The sequence below is a fragment of the Schistocerca americana genome, chromosome 11 (genome assembly GCF_021461395.2).
Source record: "Schistocerca americana isolate TAMUIC-IGC-003095 chromosome 11, iqSchAmer2.1, whole genome shotgun sequence".
Taxonomy (NCBI): Eukaryota; Metazoa; Arthropoda; class Insecta; order Orthoptera; family Acrididae; genus Schistocerca; species Schistocerca americana.
The window spans coordinates 26,974,171-26,988,415 of record NC_060129.1 but is presented as its reverse complement, the minus strand read 5'-3'; the positions used below and the strand labels follow the sequence as shown (position 1 = coordinate 26,988,415).

General features: G+C 41.3%; 1 non-coding gene across 1 annotated transcript; it reads left to right on the top strand.

Moving 5' to 3' along the window:
• The first annotated feature begins 2,083 nt into the window (after window positions 1-2,083).
• Window positions 2,084-2,160, top strand: Trnal-caa. The gene has a single exon. It is a non-coding gene; the product is annotated as a tRNA-Leu (tRNA).
• Window positions 2,161-14,245: the final 12,085 nt, after the last annotated feature.

Here is a 14,245-nt window from a genome sequence, read left to right as displayed (position 1 = left end):
TGATGTCCTTAGGTTAGTTAGGTTTAAGTAGTTTTAAGTTCTAGGGGACTGATGACCATAGCAGTTGAGTCCCATAGTGCTCAGGGCCATTTGAACCTTTCTACATCAACTGATCGGCCCAGGGCATTTGGATCGCCGTGAACAACCTGGATTGTCTGCCCAATAACATGGAGGGAAAGACGACCAATTACAAGTTCCGAGGAGTAACACACTAAAACACGCAAAGTTTGTGACGTTATTAAGGAACAATATTTGGCCACACTGAGAGCTTATATTGCTTACAGGAGCGCTTGGCATACCAGCACTGACACAAGGTTAAACTCCGTTATCTGACAAGAATGATACCTGGGTGTACCACCTTACTGCCAGTCTACATTAATAAGGGTCAGTGTATGTAATTACAGCACGCTGTCCGTTTACTCTTGTGAACAATAACACACTGGCCCATGTAATTCAGCTGACCAAGGTATACTGAACAGCCAAAGAAACTGCTACACCTCCGTAATATCGTGTACGGTCCCCGTGAGCACAACACGACGTGGCGTGGACTCGACTAATGTCTGAAGCAGTGCTGGAGGGAACTGACACCACGAATCCTGCAGGGCTGTCCATAAGTCCGTGACAGTGCGAGGGCATAGAGATGTCTTCTGAACAGCACGTTGCAAGGCGTCCCAGATATGCTCAATAACGTTCGTGTCTGGAGAGTTTGGAAGTGTTTAAACTCAAAACAGTGTTACTGGAGCCAGTCTGTAGCAATTCGGGACGCGTGGGGTGTCCCATTGTGCTGCTGGAATCGCCAAAGTCCATCGCAATGCACAATGGACATGAATGGGTGCAGGTGATCAGACAGGATGCTTACGTACGTGTCACCTGTCAGAGTCGTTTCTAGACGTATCAGGGGTCCCGCATCACTCCAACTGCACACGCCCCACGCCATTACAGAGAGTCCACCAGCTTGAACAGTCCCCTGCTGACATGCAGGTCCCATGGATTCATGAGGTTGTCTCCATATCCGTACCCGCTCAGTACAGACTCAACCGACCAGGCTGCATGTTGGCGGGCCCAGGCGAGGCGTAAAGCTCTGTGTCTTGGACTCATCAAGGGCTCACGAGTGGGCCTTCCGCTCCGAAAGCCCATATCGATGATGTTTCGTTGAACGATTCGCACGCTGACTCTTCTTGATGTGCGAGCACTGAAATCTGCAGCAATTTGCGGAAGGGTTGCACTTCTGTCACTTTGAATATTTCTCTTCAGTCGTCGTTGGTCCCGTTCTTGCTGAATCTTTTCCCGACCGCAACGATGTCGGAGATATGACATTTCACCGGATTCCTGATATTCTCGGTACACTCGTGTAATTGTCGTAGGGGAAAATGCCCACTTCATCGCTACAATGTCCGAACTCGGGACCTTTGCTTTTTGTGGTGTCACCGCCAGACACCACACCTGCTAGGTGGTAGCCTTTAAATCGGCCGCGGTCCGTTAGTATACGTCGGACCCGCGTGTCGCCACTGTCAGTGATTGCAGACCGAGCGCCGCCACACGGCAGGTCTAGTCTAGAGAGACTCCCTAGCACTCGCCCCAGTTGTACAGCCGACTTTGCTAGCGATGGTTCACTGTCTACACACGCTCTCATTTGCAGAGACGACAGTTTAGCATAGCCTTCAGCTACGTCATTTGCTACGACCTAGCAAGGCGCCACATTCTTCAAGAATGTATTCTGAACAGATAATATTGTGAATCATGTACCGTCAAGAGCGACGTTCATCATTAATGGATTAAAGTTAAGTATGAAACTAATTACGTCCGCTTTCTGAATTCTAATTCCTTGTCATGTTTCAGACCTGACATCAGTATAGTCCTTCCCTCCTCACGCCAGCCTGCGTGAGCTTAAAGGCGTGCATTTCGGCCTCCTCTAGTAACACGGTGTTGGCTCTTCTGCCAACACAACAGTTTTCGCGTCTGTGCAATATCATTTCGCTGAGGAGTGCTAGTTCTGCAAGTTCGCAGGACAGCTTCTGTAAAGTTTGGAAGGTAGGAGACGAGGTACTGGCAGAAGTAAACCTGTGAGTACCGGGCGTGAGTCGTGCTTCGGTAGCTCAGTTGGTAGAGCACTTGCCCGCAAAAGGCAAAGGTCCCGAGTTCGAGTCTCGGCCCGGCACACACTTTTAATCTGCCAGAAAGTTTCACTTAAATATTGATAAGCAGCCATTGTAGCAGCAGTAACCGATCTAACAACTGCGCCAGACACTTGTTGCCTTACACAGGCGTTGCCGACCGCAGTGCCTATTCTGCACGTTTACTTATCTCTGTATTTGAATACGCACGACTATACCAATTTCTTTGGTGCCTGAGTGTACACGGCACTTTAGAATGCTTAACGGAGGATTCTCCATGACGTTGTTTACCTTATTAATCTGAAAATGTTCTGCAGATTGTTGTTATAGAGCAATTTTGAATAACACTCTCATTTCGAAAAATGCATCGCATATCTACAAGAGGTCTGCGAAATACATGTCAGTTTCATCGAATTACCACGAAGCGTAAAAGAAAAAAGAAAAACAAGTTATACGTTAATTGCATGAACAGGTGCTAGCGAGGCAGATACAACTGCTACTCAGGTTTTCATAGAATTTTACTAATTGTGCTACAGAAGCATAGACAAATGTAATGTATTGCGAATACATAGAAAGAAGGATCCTTTATTGTATGATTATATGATAGCGGAACAAACACTGGTAGCAGTTACTTCTGTAAAATATCTGGGAGTATGCGTGCGGAACGATTTGAAGTGGAATGATCATATAAAATGAATTGTTTGTAAGGCGGGTACCAGGTTGAGATTCATTGGGAGAGTGCTTAGAAAATGTAGTCCATCAACAAAGGAGGTGGCTTACAAAACACTCGTTCGACCTATACTTGAGTATTGCTCATCAGTGTGGGATCCGTACCAGATCGGGTTGACAGAGAAGATCCAAAGAAGGGCGGCGCGTTTCGTCACAGGGTTATTTGGTAACCGTGATAGCGTTACGGAGATGTTTAATAAACTCGAGTGGCAGACTCTGCAAGAGAGGCGCTCTGCATCGCGGTGTAGCTTGCTGTCCAGGTTTCGGGAGGGTGCGTTTCTGGATGAGGTATCGAATATATTGCTTCCCCCTACTCATACCTCCCGAGGAGATCACGAATGTAAAATTAGAGAGATTCAGCGCGCACGGAGGCTTTCTGGCAGTCGTTCTTCCCGCGAACCATACGCGACTGGAACAGGAAAGGGAGGTAATGACAGTGGCACGTAAAGTGCCCTCCGCCACACACCGTTTGGTGGCTTGCGGAGTATAAATGTAGATGTAGATGTAGAACTTCCAGCATTATAACGACCTGTCTGTCATGAGACAGCCGGCCGGTGTGGCCGTGCGGTTCTAGGCACTTCAGTCTGGAACCGCGTGACCGCTACGGTCGCAGGTTCGAATCCTGCCTCGGGCATGGATGTGTGTGATGTCCTTAGTTTAGTTAGGATTGAGTAGGTCTAAGTTCTAAGGGACTGATCACCTCAGATGTTAAGTCCCATAGTGCTCAGTGCCATTTTTTTTTGTCATGAGACGTCTCAAAGTTACTCCCAACTTGTTGACAACAGTGACTACCTTTCTGATTAATATATTTTGCTTCTCTGCTTTGTCTTGTATCAACACTAACAACTTGTCGTACGATACAGAACTCGTCGGAAAATAATTTTGAGCCATGGTCGGCTAGCGTTAGTGCCGTTTTTCCTTTTGGGCATTTTGTCACCATCGAGTGGCGTCTTACTCCTCCCTCAGTTACTATCTGAACGAGCTGCTCACTTGCCTCCGTTAGTGGCAGCAGCAGCGTTTATCGATACTAGTACTGCTGTAACTTCTTTGGTGTGGCAGTTATATTTCCGTGTCGTGGTGTGTGTGTGTGTGTGGGGGGGGGGGGGGGGGGGGAGGGGGGGGGGATTAGTTGGTCGGTTGCGGCGGAGCAGCGAGGAAGTCTTCGTAGCGTAAGGTAAAGCCGAGCCGTCGACACACTGTCCGTGCACTCGAGCGTTGAGCGTGCCGAGTTTCTGACGTCACAGCGTGGAAAAAGCACGTTGGGGAGTCTTTCCGAACGTGAAGAGCAACGTTTAGCATGCCAGATATTCTGAACTTGCGTTTGAACGTTGACCAATGAGATGGAAGAACGCTACCTACGTCACACCCAGGTCGTCTCTCCACTCGGCATTCAGTAGTATCGGAACTTTCGAAGGAGAAATATGGCCGCCTGGACACGCGGTGAATTGTGTGTGTTAATAGACGCGTTCAAGGAAGAACAGTGTTTGTATGACGTTAAATCGAAGAACTACCATAATAAACATTTACGGTCGGAAGCTCTAAGTAGAGTGTTCCAGAAAGTTAAAAGTGTTCGGCCGCATTTACAGAACCCAATGGAATGCCAAATCAAGTTTTCCAATATGAGAAACATGTTTAACGTGGAAAACAACAAGAGAAAAGAGAGTATGAAAACCGGATCAGGAACAGATGATGTAAGTATTTATTTTCCTTAGATTTGTCTGTTATAGTGATATTGTAGCTACTAGCGATCTAAGTAAATTGCAGCACGTTGTTTTTATAGCATTTACTAGCGATAAAAATTGCTGTGTTTTTATAGTATTTAGTAGCGAAATAAATAAATCGCTGCACGTTTGTTTTAGGTATACACACCAGGTTTATGGTATTTTAAAAATTTGCTCTTCCTGGAGGAGCATTATGTGCCACGCAAAACGAAGGCAACTGAGTTGCCATTCATGGCAATTGCCCACGATTTTCAGGTTTGTATAAGTACTTGTATGTATAAATGTTGCTCCAGACTTTAGAATCGACAAATTAATGTTAATTTATTGCTAGAACGTACTTGTTTGAAAGAAATTACGACTATGGGGTAAAGTCATTTGGGAAGAAACTCTAGTTGTAGTTAGTCTATATAGATTTATCTTACCACCTGCACAATGGTGTGTGTGTGTGTGTGTGTGTGTGTGTGTGTGTGTGTGTGTGTGTGTGTGTGTGTGCGTGTGCGTGATTGGAATAGCTGACCTTGTGTGTAGCGCCGGAACTATTTTGTGGTAAGTAGTCGCTTTTTGGGGTCTATTGTTCGCGTGCTATGATGTTCGGTGGGGTTTTTCTGTGTTGTTGGGTCAGTGTTATTTACTGCATGTGTTGGTGCTTGATGTTTTCGTATCAGGTCTTGTGGTTCACTTGTGTATCTTAGGGGAAGTACCAGATTTCAGTTTTTTTTGGTATAGTCAGTAGTATGGAAAGAGATTCAAATTTGTCGTCGTAGCTGTATGTGTTTTGGTATCGTGAGCTGTTGTTGACCTATATAGGTCAAGGGAAGTGTCCGATTCCAATGTGTCGTCGTAGCTGCAGTTGACTTATATAGGTCAATGGAAGTGTCAGATTCCAGATTTTGTTGTTTTAGGTGTTGGTTTTGTACTATCGATAGTTGCGGCGTGATTATAATTTTTGGAGTAGTTGGTTTTTACTTCGTGGTATGGAGAAATGCGGTTGAGCTATGTAGGTGAAGGGAAGTGATCGATTCCTGTCGATATTGTAAGTGTAGCGAAATTTGAGATCATGGTGTGTATATGTATTTATATTTAGTTTGTCCCCATGCAAAAACCCTCCCATTTTCCGCGCTGGTCCCGTTACTTTGATTATATTTTTGGAGGGAGAGATGTTTGTTGGTTTTATATGTAAATCCCGTATTTCCAACGACATTTCACTTTAATTTTATTGGGACAGTTCAGATAGCATACATATATATTAACGTCTATTTTCCAATTATTGCTTGTGGTACTTTTGTAATGCAATGAGCAAGTGCAGAAGAAACTACAGTTGATGTTGGTCAGACGGCCAGCTCAAACAAACAAAAGTTAACTGTCATAAAGTTTTATTTCTGTTCATTGCAATTTTCAGTGAATAATTTCTATACAGCCTTCACTAAAATCAACCTGGGTGTTTTGTGTACAACTTTATTTTATGTTTCAGGTAGATGATTGTGGTACCTACAAACATAGTGATCCAGCTCCTGCAGATTGTGAACTGGAGGTGGATCCTGCAACCACCAACATTGAGGATGTCTGCAGTAACAGCAGCATCAGTATGTTTGCACCAAATGATCAGGCATCCTCTCAGACAGTTCAGGAGTCAGTAGATATGTCCACACCTACATCCTCAACTAAGATAAGAAAGGGAAATGAAGACTATGGGTCTGCAGTTAGCCTACTTGCAAAGGCTCTACAGGAAAATGATGAGTGATGAAACAGATCTGTTTGTAAAATTTCTAGGAGCAGAAATTTAAAAAAAATAAATGTGACAATGAGAAAAGACGTGTAAGATTGGAGCTAATGAGAGTATTGTATTGTATTTATTAGACGAATAAATTTAATTTTGAAATGTAATATGCTTCTACACTATTCTGTGCCTGTCCCACTACCTGTATCCTAACATTACCTTCTGAGAGAGAGAGAGAGAGAGAAATATGGGACCATTTGTGTCTCCAGGCAGTGTTCCTTCATATGATCAACCTGACTGCATTTATTCACAAGCAGTTGTAAATAATTAAGTGTGCAGCAAATCTCTCTAAATCTGATCAAATGGAGAACAGACTGCTGTATCACTATTCTTGCGCACAATGATCAGTTTAAGTAATTCAGCCATCCAATGTGAACCATATTATAGGACCATGTGAAACATCACATTATAAGAACTTAATTTGGGTAGATTTAAAGATTAGTAGCAACATTATATAATACTGGTAGTTTCCATGTTTATGTACTTTGGTTTTGTATGATAACTTGCTTTCAGTGAGATGAAATTTTCCTGCTTTTTTTTTAGTACCTATTGTAAGTAGGCTGTTTATATGTAAGTAGGCTGTTTGTTTTCTTATTGGTAACGCCACATAGCGCTCTGTATGAAAATCACTGGCTGTGCTGTGTGCAGTCTGTGGCTGGTTTGCATTGTTGTAATCTCGCTATTGTAGTGTTGGGCAGCTGGGCTGTTAACAGCGCGTAGCGTTGCGCAGTTGGAGGCGAGCCGCCAACAGTGGTGGATGTGGGGAGAGAGATGGTGGAGTTTTGAGAGCGGATGATCTGGACGTAAATTTGTAAGAATATATATATATATATATATATATATATATATATATAATGACTTTTGAACACTATTAAGGTGAATGCATTGTTTGTTCTCTATCAAAATCTTTCATTTGCTAACTATGCCGATCAGTAGTTAGTGCGTTCAGTAGTTTGAATCTTTTATTTAGCTGGCAGTAGTGGCGCTCGCTGTATTGCAGTAGTTCGAGTAACGAAGATTTTTGTAAGTGATTTGTGAAAGGTATAGGTTAGTGTTAATCAGGGCCATTATTTTGTAGGGATTATTGAAAGTCAGATTGCGTTGCGCTAAAAAAATATTGTGTGTCAGTTTAAGCACAGTCATGTACAATTGTTCAAAGGGGACGTTTCACTATTTCATTGTCAGTGTGAAATGATAAGTTTAATCATCTGCATGGTTAAAAGGTAACATTTCATGTATTTCCATTTAAAATGTCGTTGTTTATGTGAATGCAACATGCTGTGTAACTTTGGCAAAAATATGAGTGCAGTTCTCTATTCAGCTAAATAAAAGGGAATTTGGCAGTGAGTACTACATACATATAATATACTGGATATTTTCCGTTTTTTTTAACTAGTATTGTCACATATCCTATCCTCCTGTTGCTATTAACTAGTGTGTAAGTTCACCTTTTGATACATGTTTATTTCACCGTTTTGGAGCTATAGTGCTATAATCCTTTCCACCTAACCAATTTTCCAGTCACACTTTTTTTTGCAGTATGTTTAATTTCACTTTATCTGTTATTGCTTTCTTTGTAATTTTGAATCAGTATACTATCCCTTTTCTTAATAAAATTTTTTCCAAATTATGCACCCTGTTCCTCAGTATTCTTGTTGAACTTTTTGCTTCCTTCAGTGGTATAGTCATGTTATGTCAGTTTGCAAATGATAATTACAATGTCAGGGGCAGCAGTTTACTGTAGTAAGCTTATGTGTTGTTTGCAAAGATTGATTACATGTTCCAGTACAAACTGGCATAGAAAGTTTTGTCAGTTTCTAAATAATGTAGGAGTAAAGAAAACTCACCAAGTAGTAAACACATTGAGCTAGTAATATACAGAATAAATAATGAATTTTGAATTAAGAGGTACAAGTACATTACATAATTTCTCAAATGTATACTGAACAAAGTAATGTAATTTGCTTCTATGGAAATGATTTTTTGGTGGTATTGACATGCTGTGTTTTCTGGTAAAACTTCAGAATTGTAGGGAGGAAAAGAGAAAAAAATAGTTCAATAGATGATAGTATTGGGCCAGCTGCCCTTGTAGGAGCTGAATCCAGACGCAAATGAAGAGACGAGGCTTAGTTTTTTCATTATACTCTACAAATCATTCACTCGCTAACAGATTTTTTTTTGACATTATAAACAAAAGTCCAAGATAACTGCCCAGGGATTTTAAGTGGGAGGAGGTGAATGTACAAGGAAGGTCTTATGGTGTAATTTGTTAGTATTCTTTAGCACTATGGCAATTATATACGTCATCTAAATTTGGATGCTTGGTACACACATACAAGCTAAATTCCCAGTAAGATTGTGCAATGAATGCAATTCACATAAGAAGCTGGCATTCATTGATAATTGCTGTGGATCCCAAGATTTATCTACATTTAAATAAACTGATTATACATAAGCAGCAACATATATAACAACAATTTTGAAATATAACTGAGGTGCAGGAGGCCTCAAAATGGTGTTGATAATGTAATTAAAACAACTAACTTGTTACCAAATCATAGTATTGAAAGATATCTGACAGAGAACATACGTCATGGTTTTCATTTCAGTCCAGCACTACTGCAGGTAAAAATACCATTCATAAACTTCATCCTCCACATCGTTACACTATTCACTGTCTCTCTGGATCTAGCTGTTTGTCATATGAAACTCACCATTATAACTTGTGACAGGTGTTAGCAACATACATTTCAAGGTGAGAGCTCCCTGTACAGTTCTAGCCAGAGAGACCACAAAAGGTAACTGATGTAAGTCAACAAGCACAGTGTGAGTGTATGTTGTACTCGTTTAACTAGAGGTCTTTTGGTAAATTGCACCGGTGTAGTTACCAAATGCAACAGAAAAAGGTTAGGTTGTCCACTAGTACATTATGTGGTTACTGTTACAAAGTGCTATACTTGCTTTAGGTCAAATTTATACTTATATTGTTAAAGGAAATTAAGTTGACAAGGACTCCCAGTTGATACAACAAGAATAGAGGGAAAGGGGAATTAACTTACTCCACCAGAATATTAGGGGATACACATCAAAATAAGTGGGCAGCTAATTTGATCTGGAAGATCCTAGTAGTTGGAAAGGAACTGATGTCAGTTGTCTGCCCAAGTGCCTTACAATCAGAAGGATAGAAAATCACATGTAAGATGTTATCAGTTGGCTAACCCTATTTTAGAAACATTCAGGTATACCTACTTTCATCATAATAATGTCAAAATGGGGATATAAAATTCAGTAAGTTAATATATTTTCATTCATTGATGTATTACAGGATAATACTTTAGGGTACCCCATCTCTTAGGTAAAAATATTTATTGGACAAAAGAAAATAATTAGGGCTGTGTATGGGGTTCATGCACATTGTAACACCTCCAGTTTATGTATCTCGACCCGATCCGGATCTGATAGCAGCCCAAATAAATATTAATTAATGTGACCGTGTACCTAATGGGGCTGGCAATCGGATTTGACTGCTACGGAGTTGTTACATTCCATTTTGTCCTTCTCAAATGCTGTAATAATGAAATGTCTGGTGACAAGAAGAACGCCAACACAGCTTCGCTAATCAAGAACCTATATTCGTCTCAAAAACACAAAAAAGATGGAGACAGCCACTGCCTTCGTCATACATATTTAATAACGGCTAATCTCAGCACAGGCTTCCTCGCTATTCATTATTGTCACACGCAAATTCAATCACTGCAATCCAACACTGCAATCGAAATGATGCCGGCGCGGTAGACGCGGAACCACAAATATCGGCACAGAAATATCACTGATCACTCTCGTAATTATACTTTTTCACTTTCCCATATTATTCTAAGACAAAGGGGTTAAACCGCGGCGATGGCCACTCCCTCTGTCGGTAAGCCTTGTATTACAGCAACCGGCCTCCGCACGGCTCGGCTCGCAACCTGGGAACTGACTCAACTCTACGCTCGCTCTCGCAACACGACACTATCGATTGTTTGCCCTTTCGACCTGTGCCGAGTGCAAACTTATAGTAAGGGCCTACGGACCCCTTACATCCCAGCCCTCGAAAACTTCTTTGGAGCCTCCGGCATAAAAGACTCGGCAAGGGAATTAGACATTACTGCATCTGAACAAAACACACAGTGTAAATAATTAATGAAATTACAATTCACTAAATAATCCCTCGACTCCGGTAGTGAGCTGCTTCCACAATAATTTCTACAAAAAGTTTATTACATCTCATAAACATGGCATTGTCCAAATTACAATTTTTTATATCAAACAGCAATAGTCCTCTATAGTCCAATATTGAATGAAACACACAACATACAATCAAAAATTATTACTTAAACACATGACATATGAATTATTATACTACAAATTAGTTGTTACAGGTTTTTACACCCATTCTCAGGTAATCGTCGATATGAAATATGCAATTCTAATTATAATACATCAGAAAACACAATGTAAATAAACATTTTCCTTTTTCAAATGTCCGTTTGACAACTAAATGTTCTAAACATGTACTACCCAACTATATCCAGGAGCTTGAACACTCTCATTTCAGATGTTTGTCCTAATCGAGTCCCCCTTCATCATCTGGGTTATCCCTGTTCTCGTGTGAGTAGTACCTTTTTATGTTTTCCACATGTTCTTTACCATGCACTCTCTTTGTCCGTGCATATTCCAACTCCACAGTGTTAGGATGACCAATTTTTATAATCCTGTATGGTCCCTTATAAACGTGGTTGAATTTATGTATTTCAGAATTTATTTTCTTTGATTTTGCATGAACCTTTACTTGTACCAAGTCTCCCACTCGGTAAGTTATCGGTTTCACTCGCTTGTCGTGTCTTTCCTGTCTTTTCCTAGCCTTCTCCTTCGTACTTAATTCCACTAGCTCCAATTTCCGTTCCCAAGTCAATGAACTTCCTGGTGGGTAGACTAACAACTCACGAAAAATACTGTCGGGTTCTTGATTGAGCAATACTTCACATGGTGCAAACCCTGTAGAATCATGTGGGAGGTGATTCCTGACCCGCTCAAATTCTTCCAGATATTCTTTCCATGAACCATGCTTCCTATGACAGTATGTTCGGCATAAACGGTTCAATTCCTTCATTGTTCGTTCTGCTGGGTTAGTCGCTGGCCTGTACCTAGAAATGGCAATTTGCTCTATTCTGTGCTCATTTAGCATCTCTGTCCACTCCTTTGACCTAAATTGTGACCCATTATCACTCAAAATTCGCTTAGGAATACACACCTTTTGAAAATAGTCTTTCTCAAAATGGTTAATGATGGCTCTACTAGTAGCTTTCTTCAACGGGTAAAATTTTATGTACTTGGAAACCAGTTCTTCCACTACTAAGATTTGTGTGTAATTCCCTCGTGAGGCAGGAAGTGGCCCAAAGAGATCCACTGCAACTGTGTCCTTAATTGCTGTTGGTACAATTGGATGCATATATCCTTTGTGCTGTACTGTAGTCGTTTTAGATTTTTGACAGGTGTCACATGTACTCAGGATCTTATGTATACGCCTTCCCATGTTGTTGAATGCACAATCTAACTTCAACTTTTCCAGACACTTCTTCGGTCCATAATGCGCATTACTATAGTGCGTATACCAAATTAATTTTTTACCACATGCTCAGGCACACAGAGTTTCCAGTTCTCCTCACTCTCCTTGTTTCTTTTATAAAGTATCCCATTATGAATATAATAAAATGTGCGAATTCTTTCCTCTCCTGCACACCTGTATTTGTTTTTAATTGTCTTTAATTTCTCGTCCTCGTTCTGTTCCCTGTGCACATTCTTTAGGAACTTCCTTATGAATTCTTCATACTGTACTCCCTTCATCAGGTTAATTCTAACTCCTTCTCCTTCTGGCCTGCCCACCAACATTCCTCTCGAGTCAGCTGGTAATCTTGACAAAGCATCAGGTATAATATGTGTTGCTACTGGTTCATAAATTATCTCGAAGTCATAGTCCTGTAATGCCAGGGCCCATTGCGTTAGCCTGCTGTGCCTCAACTTGCTTGTGATCAGAAATGTAAGGGCCTTATGGTCAGTCACTACTTTCACATGCCTCCCGGCCAAATAATACCGGAAACGCTTAAACCCCCACACAATTGCCAATGCCTCCCTTTCAGTAATCGAATATTTCCTCTCCCAAGCATTTAAACTTCTGCTACCGAACGCTATTGTTCTTACACTCTCACCATTTCCGCTCCTCTCCATTTGGTACAAATGTATTCCTAGCCATAGTCAGAGCTGTCTGCTCCTAAATAAAAATCCTTGGAAAAATCCGGGTGGTACAATATATCTGCACTATATAGTGCTTCCTTGATATTCTCAAACTCGGTTTGGCACTCTGCACTCCAATGCCACAGCATCCTCGCCTTGGTCAGTTCCCTCATACTCGGGGCATTAAGTACAGATCCTTTGACAAATTTTCTATAAAACTCACAAACCCCAAAGAATGCTCACAACTGCTTCTTACTATGGGGGGTTGGAAAATTTCTAATAGCCTCCATTTTACTAGGATCAGGATAGATACCCTCCTCAGATATTATATGGCCCAGGAATTTTATCTTTGATTTGCCAAATTCCGACTTGTCCAGGTTTACAGTTACCCCTGCGGTTTCAAAAGCTGCCAAGATTGCATCCAATCTATTCAAATGTTCTTCCCACGATTCGCTTGCTATGAAGAGGTCATCCACGTAGACGGTGACCTTTTTAAGTAACTCCTCGCCTAGTATCTTATCCATCGCTCTTATGAATTCAGACACTGACACATTAAGCCCAAACGGCTACACTCTAAATTGATAGCACCTTCCTCCATAAGTAAATGCTGTATACTGGCGGGACTCTGTGGCCAATGGTATTTGCCAGTAACCAGCAGTTAAGTCGATGCTACTAAGCACCTTTGCTTCTCGGAATTTTTAAATCAGTTCTTCTATAGTCTCAGGTTTGTCCCGCTCCGGCTCGATGATTTTGTTCACTGTTCGTGCATCCAGAACTATCCTCACCTTTCCATCCTTCTTATCAACAACAAATAGGGGGTTGTTATATTGAGTGTTGGCCCTTTCTATAACACCAAGGTCCATCATCCTCTGTATCTCTTCATCTACTGCTCTTCGTTTCGCCTGGGGAATGGAATACTGTTTTACATTGAACGGTTTATGGTTCTTTATCTTTAGCTTACACTCCACCCCTTTCATAATACCTGGCCGTTGAGAAAATACCTTACAATGCCGGTATAATACTGTGGCTAATTTCCTCTTAGTCCCCTCATGTAGGTGTGTCATCTCCTCCAACTTTTTACTGATCTTATCCTCTTTATGTCTATCCTCTCGTTCTAATCCCTCAAGGTATATCAACACTTCTTCTTCTAGTTCCTCTTCCCCGTATCCCATGGTGGGTTCCTCTTCATGACACAAATTTATCCTTCTGAATTCCTCCTCTTCTTTGATTGCGCTCCCCTCAGCAAACTTTAATCTCTTCTCCCTTTCTTCCTTTGACCTTGATAGTACCTTCATCAAAACTCACTACTGCATCAACTTCATTCAACCGATCTATCCCTAAAATAATTGATGTGTTCAATCCGGCCACCACCGAAAATGTTGCTTCATATTTTTCTCCCTCTATCTCGAAGGTAATCAACACTTATTCTTTAATAGGTTTACTCCTGGCACCCAACACGTGCACAATTCTCACTCCACTCACCGGGAAACTAGGCAAGCTAACATTTGCTTTTAGTATCTGTTCATATAACCTTTTGGATACTGCACATGCTTCACTTCCTGTATCGACTAATGCCTCGATATTCAGTCCACATAGCTTGATCCCTATCATGGGTAGCTTGGGTTTTTTGG